General features: G+C 36.8%; 1 protein-coding gene across 1 annotated transcript in view; it reads left to right on the top strand.

Annotated features, from left to right (window-relative positions):
• Positions 1 to 12,065, top strand: part of LOC135697611 (histone H4 transcription factor-like) — a 29,892-nt gene that overhangs the window by 1,661 nt on the left and 16,166 nt on the right. The window lies entirely within an intron of this gene.

Here is a 12,065-nt window from a genome sequence, read left to right as displayed (position 1 = left end):
GCGAGTCTTTGACAGCTCAACACCATTTGTTTGTAAACAAAGGTGCATCCTTTATCTACACCCTAAAATATTTCGGTGTACGGCAGTGTAGCACCGGTGTAGCAACACCGCAAAAACGAAAACGATATAACAAATCTAGTGTTCAGAATCATAAGGGCCTAACTGCGATGATCGATTCTCTTCATCGCTTTTCCAAAGTTCACTGAACCATCGATGTTTTAGTGATACAATAGACGTTCGCTAATTGAAAGGCTTTTAACTGAACGTCCGTTTACTGAAAGAAGACGCATCAGTTATCGGAGAAGTTAGCGAATGTCTACACGGCCAATGAGAACAAATTTGAGTTTAGTTCACTCATAATCGCCAAAAGTGCAGGAACTCTGCGATGAGTAAATTTGCCTCAGGTGTTTCTGTGGAAAACGTCACAAATCTGCGGGAAAACGAGGAAAATTTACGAAAATTTTACTCAGTCTAGGAGTAGTACCAATAGACTGAGTAAATCTAATCTTTACTTTTCTCATATTCGGGAAAAAAAACATGAGGCAAATACTCATCGCTGAGTTCTTGTACTTTGTGATTTATGAGTAAAATAAACTCATATTTGGGTCGTTCTTATTGGTCGTGTGGTGTTGCCAACACTGCCTGCTCAGGCATCGTAAAGGCCGGCGCACAATAGATACGTTTTCGGGTTTTTTGACAGATAATCACCCCTATTCTGTATTTCGTTTCGAACGAAATTCTCATACAAAAAAATATTTTTTTGTATGAGAATTTCGTTCGAAACGAAATACAGAATAGGGGTGAATGCATGGGCTAACTGTCAAAAAACCCGAACACGTATCTATTGTGCGCCGGCCTTAAGCGTCTCGATGTCAACTCAAGCTGAACATTGCATTAGGTCCTAAGTAACATTGACAGATTCTCTTCGTCGACTTTCTCTTTGTATCCCCACGGCCATGTAGACATTCCCAGGTATTTTCAGCACACTGTTAAAAAAAAACTTATATCTAGCATCTAATACGTCAAACACAACAAGAAACGGATGTGTGCGCAAGTAATCGATGAAAAAGAAAGTCGACGAAGAGAATCGATCGATGTTACTAAGGACCTAATGCAATGTTCAGTTTGAACTAATAAAACATCAGATGTAGCCACTAGAAACACTCAGAGGGAGAGATGGGCGGAGAGAATGTTTTGAGCCAAATGAACTGTCAAAATCTGCACGGTAAGAAAAAAGTACCCAACGGCCAGTTCGCTTTTACCTACTTTTGACTAGTTTGTCTCCTTTTCTCCTTCTAATGTTGTCAAAAACGGAGGAGCAAATCCACCCAACAGGGTTAGTAAAGTGTGGGAACCCAACGTTGAGTATAATCATATTTACCTACACACTCATTTTTTACTGCTGGAAACCAGCAAAATTTTGCTGGATTTTGCCGAGCTGGAAGTTCAGCAATCTTTACAGCAAAATATTTTTGCTGGATGACCAGCAATGTGGATTGAAGTCAAAGTGACAACACATTACTGAAAAATCAGCAATCTATACTGAATGTACAGTAAAGTTGAGTAACAAACTTTTTGCTGGAATCTCAGTTAGTTTTATGTATCTATGGTCTTTTCATATTAGCAGCAAATAAATAGATTACTGATTTGCATATACTTGATAACATTAATTTATTACACCGTTATGTTGATTAAATATCCCTTTTAACGCTGATTATGAACCATCAATCATAAGTACGGTCATTTATGATAGGCAGATAGGATCGTTGGCAGGATATAACTCTGAGCTTATTGAACAAGTTTATCTTGAATCGGAGAGGCTGTAAAGAATAGGGAGTTGTTATTTTTCACGAAACACAAAGATTTTTATATTTATTCAATAGTTTAATAAATATTTACCTGCATTTCCTTAAATTTTATCAGAGGATTGACAAGAAAAACTCCTTGCAGTATGTACAACATGGAGTTCGCAACGAAAATCAATAAACAGTTTGACAGTTCATGAAATTCACTGAGATTCCAGCAAAATTAGCATATTTGCTGAATGTACAGTAAAATTTGCTTTAGCTAAAAACAAACCAGCAAATCTTTTTGCTGGAACTCGATTTCAAAATTTCAGTGCCAACATTTCAAAGGGGCGTAATTGCATTTGTAAACAATGGCTTTAGCCGTCGATTTCTCGCGAATAAAAGCTCACTCATGAAAAATAATGACACCAGCAGGTAGAGGAATGTCTCCTCTACCAGCATGCATTGTTATTTTGGAGAGGCAAGATTTCATTCGCGAGAAATTGACGGCTAAAGTCATTGTTTACAAAAGCAATTACGCCCCTTTGAAATGTTGGCACTGATTTGGTGTGTACTGTTGGGTACAACTAACTTACTTTTGGACGAACTGCACACAAGTAAATGAAAATTAATTTGACCCGCTTTACCTACACAGCAAAAAAAAATGTAATATCGATCAACGTAATTCAAGCTGATGTATGAAATAATGCTGTAATAGCAAAAAGCAGATACAATATTACATCAATGGATGTAATTTTGTTCGCAAAATCGATGTACATCGTACAATGTGATATTACACAACCGATGGATTGACCTGGTTGCAGTAGTTTCGATGTAATATTCAACAACTTTTTTTGCTGTGTACTTTTGGGTTCCTGCACTAAAATGCCGAGATGAGTGAAAAGAACTTAATGTTGGGTATCTAACCGTGTGAGCCAATCAAATATTCCCATTAGATTTTTTCCGAGGATTTCTTATTCTTACTAGTAAGAATACTAGTAAGTGAGAGTATTGCAATCGAAAAAAAAATTCAATCACCTTTACTCGATAACTTTTTCAAAGGGACGTATCAGCTTTTGTAAACAATGTATTTGATCGTCGATTTGGCGTAATTGGTAGCTCGCCCACGCATGCTAACACTACCATCAGATAGGGGAAATTTGCTCCTATCTGCTAGTGGTATTAGTAAGCGTGTGCAAGCTACCAGTTACGCCAAATCGACGATCAAACGCATTGTTTACAAAGGCTGATACGCTAGAGGCACGCAATAACCTTTAACTCCAACGCAAGCAACGGCTGTAATTAAATTAATTTCATTAACTACTGCTTTAATTACATTATTTACACAATATAGAACATTGACTTCTTTTAACTCCATTAATTACAGTTGAAATTTCGTAATTAAAGACCGTTAATTACATTTTCAATACTTTTAATTGCATTAATTACGGATAGATAATTTTAATTACCGTCAATACTACTTCAAAACGTATTATTTTTTCGGTTATTTGTATTGCGTGCCCCTCGCTGATACGTCCCTTTGAAAAAGTAATCGATTTCCACTTTTCAAAAGCGCCCATTACACATGTCAATATATTGACAATAAATTGACATACTGACAATATTATTGAAAAGGTGATAAGGATGATGATTGATGACAAGTATTGACGAAAAGCTAATTTTCATTTCACTTTGTCAATACTCAGAATATATTGACAAAAAAAAAACAGTCAATTCTATCAATATCATCAATATACGAATATTGACAACATCAATGGCAATACGTTTGAAGCCTTTTAACCTCAATGTATTAAAGTCAATATTACTTGTCTTAATTTCCCCACACAAGAAACATGGATCAGCGGGCCAAAAGAGAAACGTCGTTACTGGACCTATGCACAGAAAAAAGTTTTCATATAGTTTCCATTGGGAACGCACATGATATTTTTCCAATAACAAAATTAATGATTTTTATCTGAAATTCAAATAACGTTCATACGATCACATGAATTGTATATGACAAATCACATAAACTACTTCATTAGACACATAAGGTTCATGTGATTTTGTGATGCGATTCCCAATTATGAGATCACATGAAAGTTAAGTGAAATTCTAGTGGATATTTTCCATTGGAAATGTGATTTATTTTTTGAGTGTGGAAAATACTTACTACTCACTGAATTCAGATAACCTGAGTCGGTAAAATTTTACCCGGTTTTTGAACTACTAAAAAGTCGGTAAAATTTCAAATTACCATCACTCGTAAGAAATCAATAAAATCGACACATTATCATTGAACGGTTTTAAATAGGTCCGTACAATTTCGTAATAAATTTCAAAATTGTTGAATTGGTTGGTACTAGAAATACTCAGAGGAAGAGATGGGCGGAAAGAATGTTTTGAGCCAAATGAACTGTCAAAATCTGAGCCAATCGAACATTCCTATTAGAGTTTTTCCGAGGATTTCTTATTCTTTCTAGAATAAATTTGAAAGTATTGCAATCGAACAGAAATTCAATCCCCTTTATGTTTTGTGTGCTTCTCAAATTCAACTAGGTTTTGGAACCAAAAACAATACAAAATGATCTTTGTTGGTTAATGAATGGCACCAAGAAATGTGCAAAATATTGCGATGCAATCAATTATTATTTTGCATGTAAATCGAATCAAAAATAAAAGTCATTTGAAATGCTAGCTTCTAGCAAGGGTTGCAAGATAATTTAGGAACAAATCCTTGCTGCCGTATTGTATTTTGTTTTCTCCGCCTATCACACCCTCTGAGTATTTCTAGTTGGTACTATCCTTTCACTCCACTGAAAGTTCCAATAAGAAACTGTCAATGTTTGTTAGAAGAGATGATTTCTCGATGGTTCCGTCAACGCCAATATCAAATGTTGTAACTTTTTGACAGGACACAGAAAATACACAGGACAACATGATAACAAATTAATGGAATTGAATCAAATCGATTGTCGACTGCGTGGAATTACCACTCGTGTTGAATAAGCCCCCTAATAAAAATTGTATGGTTAATTTGCTTAACGACGTGTTCTGGGTATCATCCAAACCATTTGTGGAATAGTTCAATGATTTGGGTTATCGTTCGTTTATGGTTATTTTTTATTAGGGCCACGTTCATGGTATGCAGTTTCCCATAAATAAACTATTATGCTGATGTTTTGGTAAACATTCCCAAAGGAAAAACTTGCATATATTATTGAATTTGCGTTACGTGTAGGCATGTGAAACGCAGATAGTATTTATTTTATTTTAAAGTAAAAAAAAAAACAAAATTACATGATTATGCTTGTGATTTTGTAGAAAATGAACATCGATATAGACGAAGCCTGGGTAGTGATTGGCGACTGTAAAAGGATACTTTTTTATTTAGTTTGATATCCATTTTATATCACACACGAAGATTTAAACAGAATGCCAACACTGCATGCGTGAAGGTGCATTGTGAGTCAGTCGGTCTAAATGACGTACGTTCTCCCTCCTCTTGGGTAGGGGAAGAATATTGAGAAAGTGAAATGAAAATCAGTTTTCAACAATACTCGTCATCAAACCATCGTCATCAATATTATCTTTCAATAATATTGTCAGTATGTCAATTTATTGTCAATATATTGACCTGTGTAACAAACGCTTTAGTGTATTGTCATTAATGTTGTCAATATTTATATATTGATTATATTGTAAGGAAAATTGACAATACGATGTTTGTCAATATATTGACATATGTAATGGGCGCTAAATAGATCGACTCTCTCTTTCGTTAATAACTTGGCTCCAAAAACATGTTCAGTTGTTCTTATCGTCCAATATGCTTAATAATACTTTCTTTTGTAGACAAAATAGCCCTAAATATGAATGCAGCCATGTTTTTAACGCAAGAGAAAGTCGATGAAGAGAATCGATCAATGTAGATTGGTCTATTAGAAAAGTGACGCGAGATTTCATTCCACGCAGCTACTAGAAATGCTCAGAGGAATAGATACAACCTGGTCTATACAAGGTGTGGAATTGTAGGCCTGAATGTATTGGTGCACTTCGTTTTTCACTCGGCTTTCATTCCGCTTCGCACGATTCGTATCTTTCGTACACTCAATTACCCTTGTAGTGACGTCATAAAGTTTGTTTCGATTGGCGCTTGCATAGGAAATTTAATATGGATTATAGAATTTATGTATGTTACCAAAATTTATGAATGTTCTGCCACTAAATGTTAACATAATTTATTGATTATTGAATTATCACACTGTATACCATGAAAAAGCAGCCTGTTTGTGAGTTTTAGCCTATTTTCAAGTAAGGAGATATGATAAAAAAACAAATCGCCAGCTGATTTTTCCCGGCGACTTTACAAAATAAATAATCAAGCAAAATCATCATTCAAAAATATCTAGGATTTGTTTTACTTCTTATTTTGCAAATTTGCTTTCGAGTGTTATGACGTCGCCACCATCGTCTACCGCAAAGTTTACATTTTTCCCACTACCAACACATACGTCAGGGCTAGACTCAACCGATGTGCGGTATAAGAGGTGAGGAGAAAGGAAACAAGTGGACTCTTTCATTCTGACGGTGTTCTTATGCAACAGCAGACGTGACGTCACGTCTGTTGCTGCATAAGAAGACGCGAGAACGAAAGAGTCCACTAGTTTCCTTTCTCTTCACCTCTTTTACCGCACATCGAGACTCAACACCTTGTATAGACCAGGTTGGAATAGATAGGCGGAGAAAATAACAACAAATTTGAGTTTAGTTAACTAAATCACATAAAGTGCAGGAACTCAGCAATGAGTAAATATGCCTCATGTTTTCCCAGGTTTTTCCAGGGAAAAATTCCCGAATATGAGAAAAGTAAAGATTGGATTCACTCAGTCTATTGGTACTACTCCTAGACTGAATAAAATTTTCTCATTTTCCGGCAGATTTTTGAGATTTTCCACAGGAAACCATTTTGGCGAAACTCAAATTTGGGTCGTTCTCATTCGCCGTGTAGATAATCTCGTTAATTTATTGTGCCAAAAAGTGGTCTGTTAGTGTCGTGTTTTGCTGAGGGATTCCCTGGTGAGTAAATTGAAATTCCTTCCCCAACAAACACCCTGGGCACGAATTTCTCCAGGTAACCAAACCCCTCGCCCTCGACGCGTGTCACATGTAGTGTATTTTAAAGGAATAAATTCAGTGCTAACATTTGAAAACGGCACAAAAGCCATTTGTAAACAAATGGTTTGTGGGCCCTTTACTCACTACTTGAAGTACACCCACGCGACACAACAGCAACATCGGGTAGGGGAAATTTTCCCCTTCCTGACGATGCTGTTGGTTTGCGTGGGCGTTCTTCGGGTAGCGAGTAAAGGGCCCACAAACCATTTGTTTACAAATGGCTTTTGCGCCGTTTTCAAATGTTAGCACTGAATTAATGTTTTCAATTCGATGCCTAGACACATCAAACGTTAAGAGACATTGCATTTCACACGTTAACCTTGAAGTACGAAACTCACTCAGCGTGAAACTAAACATGTTTGATGAAACTTAATATCCATGTTCAATCGACAATTACGAAAATAGGCAAAAAAATGTAACTGTTAGTTTTTGTAAGATGTTACACTTTATTATCTTAAAGATAAATCGTCCAGCTCCAATATTTGTAGGGGTAAGAGGTGGGACCATCATCATCATCCTCATTTTTTTTTCCTAATGGTTTCCTATGATTCGGCCGGTAGCTGAGAAAGTCTCACATAGAAGCTAGACCAAAGTCGAAAGACAGAGTGGGTAAACATCGTAGATTTTAATTGACTGAAAATTTGAAAGAAACCAATACCGTAAGTGCAACAACGTAAGCCCAAAAGAAAACCGGATATTTCTGCTTCCGTTTCCCTTGCAGAACCGTCACCATGCAGGACCTAAATTTTCACAATCAAGCCAAGCACAACCCGGACCGGGAGCTACTGGTCTGCAGCAAATGGGGTTGCAGTGCGGCTTTCATGACTGCACGTTCGCTGCAGAATGTACGTATACATCTAGTTTTTGCGTTCTGTGTCTTTGTGCGGGATGATACAATCGTTGTTGTTCCTATTGCAGCACATCAAAAATGGTCACAGCTCAAAACCTAAGCCGCTCTACTCGTGTCACTGGTGCTCGAAGAAGTACTCGGAGGGAACCAAGCTTTCGTGCCACCTGGAAAAAGTACACAAGTGTCGGAAGCAACCCGGTTATAGGCGGTTTGGCTATCGAATCGATGAAAGCGATGGCTGTTACAGATTGGATTCTTTTCTGGATGATGACTACGCTGGGGTGCCTGGTGGCAAGAGGCTCAGAAGGAGAGGCTCTGGTGCGCTCAAGATGGAAAAGGAGATACCAGTAGATAGTGCGTGGATTAGCTACGGCATAGCTAGTTATCGTGCGGTGAGCGGCAAAGTGGTAATCAATATGACACCGGATAAGGTTATGCCAGGAAGTTGCACGAAACTTGAATACTGGTGCAAAGGGTAGGGAAATGATCTAGTTGGCAAATCGTTATTTGTACCATGTTGAATTGTTTTCTCAAACATTACAAATGCATAGATCTATTTGTGTCTATCAAATGTTTTAATATTGTTAATTATAATATTGAATTTTGTTTCTTCGAAAATTGAAATGAAAGTGCCATGTGGTGCCCGTCTCTCACTTTAGAGCAACATTAAGTTCACATCGTTAGTAAAATTACTTATCATAAATATGTTGCGTATATCTTAGCACTAGCTTGAAGATCGTAAAGTTATGGATAAAATAAACAATTGTTAAAAACTTAGTTCAGAATTTGGAAAAAAAAAATACATCAAATAGAGTGCGGTAATACGTCGTCTTACATCACTTCGTTTCGGCAAACCCCTTTAATTCGGTAATTCGACATCCATGTAGAATTAATTTTATATTTGTCTTAATTTAACTCATGAGCAAGGAATTTTATGTATAAACGTAGGACGTAGCTGATTGTCTTCATTGTTTATGAGGCGTATGTCGGAAATGGTAGTACTCCACCCGAAATCCCTCAAGAATGCTGTCGACATCAGAGTTAATCAACACGACTCTAAGAAAACATTCAGCAGCAGATCATCCAAATATGGACGGTATTAAAAGTGAATCCGAGTTGGAGCTTACCGCCATCAATATGTAATAGTAATCCAAAAAAAAACATTGAATTTAGTAACAAACTTTCATAGTGAGCAGTTTCAAGGAGGATTACATTTTACTACCAGCCCTGTTTAGAAGATATCCAAATAAACATTACAAAAGGTCCTGTCCGCACCTTCATCGACTTTATCTTTTGATCCCCATGGTTTGCAAATAGGTGCATAGGGTTTTTGATCTAATTTCCGTCCTACTAAGCACAACCCGAAACTTTACCTCTCTTTTCTGAACGGGTTTGAACAAAAAATTGAATATTTCTATATGGCTTCTAAATTTATTCACCTTTCCATACGTACCATTGGATTTGATAAAATTTGACAAATTGTTGAGATATTGTTTAAAATCTAACACTGCTTCTTGATTCTAAATTCGTTCTACGAGTTTCAATTCCGTCCTAACGCATTGAAACGCTATTAGATTTTCTTCGTCCTACGGATAAACGTAGAAAAAGGGGATTCGCTAGGAGCGCTTCTTTTGTTTTGAGAACAATGATCGTAAATATTCATACAATGCGCTCTAACAGGATTTATGTTATAGCTAATGAACTAACGCATCGGAACAAACGTATTTTTGATTTGTGCACGGTGAAATCATTGATATTATTGACCTTTTCTGATCGATAGAACGGAAATGGGCGATTACGACGAAGTAGTGCTCTACCCTACACAGAAAAATGAAGTTGTTGAATATTACATCCAAACTGCTGCAACCAGGTCAATCCATCGGTTGTGTAATATAACGTTGTACGATGTACATCGATTTTGCGAACAAAATTACATCCATTGATGTAATATCAGGCATAACATTTGATAACGGCACAAAAGCATTTGTAAACAAACTTTATAAGGCCCTTTACACGCGAACCAAAGTACGCTCACGCAAACCAACAACATCATCGTATAGGGGCAACTATCACCTTTCCGAAAATGGTATTGGTTTGCGTGGGCGTACTTTGGTTCGCGTGTAAAGGGCCTTAGAAAGTTTGTTTACAAATGCTTTTGTGCCGTTATCAAATGTCATGCCTGATATTGTATCTGCTTTTTGCTATTACATCATTATTTCATATATCAGCTTGAATTACATTGATCGATATTACTTTTTTTTTGCTGTGTATGCTGTCTCGCAAAATCCAAATAAAAAAAAAACATGTTTTGAAAATATTTATGCCACATAGTTTGATAAAGGAGATTTTTCGTCCAGTAAAAAAACAATTAGGAATGTTTTTGCAACTGAGTGATTAACGACAGTGAAAGTCCTTGAAGAGAATCAATCAATGCAGATAGGACCGTTTTAGATGTTCATCTAGTAATATCTAACGCTCTGAATAATAAAAGGGTCTAACCGAAACGATCGACTTAGCGCTGCTAGTGGTGTAGTGGTAAGCGTGATTACCTCTCACCACAGCAGGTGTGGGTTCAATACCAGTCGGCGTCGCTGGGATGTTCTGAGGCATAACATCTCAGATCACGCCTTCATCCAGACGGGAAGTGAAGCCGTTCATGAGATTTAAGGGTCGATATGTGTAGGGTCCAGGTGTGGAAGCTTCATCCTTTCTATGTTTTTTTTAATAACTCGTCTGGATTAACATTTCTCGATGCGTTTGCTATTGCTTTTTTTACCCAATACAACCTCTTTCGTGCGCTTTTTGAATAGTTTTTAGTGTAGCTTTTTTCAAAGTTGTTCGAGATACAAAAATACATATTTTTGCTGAACGTTGCAGCGTGCTTTGAGTTACCTCTATGGTGCTATCTCTTGAAATAAAAAAATCAGATATTAGACATTTGTAGGAGTTTGTTAGGTATCAACATAACTCATGTAAACTATCATATAGATAAAAGTGTATCTTTTAATTTTGTCGAACCTCTCTCTCTCTCACACACACACTTCCTATATACCTTTTTAGGCTGTGAACCATTTGCAAAGTTAAATTTAACTCGTGGTTAAAAGTGACATTTCGAAAGTTATTTTCTATGTTCGAAAATCCCCGTGCTGTCGATCGACCGGTTTTCGAGCCACGGTTGTCAAAATTTAACTTCTTGTCTGTCAGAAATAACCATGCTCGGATAGCAGGGTTAATCAATAACTTTCCATCTGTCAAATTTTAACCAAAAGTTAAAAAAAATCGCCAAATGGTTCAGAGCCTTAATAAAAACCAGTCCAGTGGCAGGCGCGCAGGCAACATGTTATACCGTGACAGCGGGCCCAGCACAGCAAAATAAACGATTTGAGCCCGGGACATGCTGCCTACTGTCAAACGTCAAACGCTGCTGTTGGTATATTCCTTATCACTGGCCTGATAAAAACTAAGCGAGCGATTACACCTCTGATGATGAATAGGAAAACGTCAAAAAGAGTGCTGTGAGCAGAATTTTTTGCCGTGAGACATAGGAAGCGGAACATTTTTCAATTTTCCTGATAAATTGATTGATCTGAGATGCTCCAACACTTAGTCTACAGTTGAAAAATTTAATTCTGTATCATTTTTGCACGGATCCTGCTGGTGTTCAGGAATATTTTTGCATGGTTATGATCATCCGGATTTCTTGTGTGTGAATAATTTAGGTGCAAATCAATTCAGATAGGGTTAACTACCCCATTTCCGGCCTATTAAGCACAGCCCGCACTTAGTCTTTCTTAATCTAGCGCAGTTTAGCACCAAACGGAATGTTATTATCACTAATGGTTTTCTTTTGACGTAGAACTACGTCTTTGTCGACTATACTGGGGTGCAACCCTAATAAAAATTGTATGGTTAATTTGCTTAACGACGTGTTCTGGGTATCATCCAAACCATTTGTGGAATAGTTCAATGATTTGGGTTATCGTTCGTTTATGGTTATTTTTTATTAGGGAAATCAAAAAATATGTGTGGTGAAGGAGTGTTAGGTTTTGAACGCTTGTAACTTTGTCATTTATAGATGAAATTAAAATGCAAATACGCCAATCGATAGGATATTACATTACAAACCAATATTTTTCCAATTTTTCTGTAATTAAACTATTGAAAGCGTACAAATGATAATGTTATCACTGATTTCATGAAATAAGCCTTTTTCACAAACCCAGTCATCATAAACGAATACCACTTGGTTG

Source organism: Ochlerotatus camptorhynchus, unplaced genomic scaffold (assembly GCF_037179485.1).
Source record: "Ochlerotatus camptorhynchus isolate MF236.1 unplaced genomic scaffold, CSIRO-AGI_Acam_v1.1 ptg000007l, whole genome shotgun sequence".
Classification (NCBI taxonomy): Eukaryota; Metazoa; Arthropoda; class Insecta; order Diptera; family Culicidae; genus Ochlerotatus; species Ochlerotatus camptorhynchus.
Note: the sequence above shows the minus strand (reverse complement) of the source record. Positions and strands in the feature narration are given on the sequence as shown.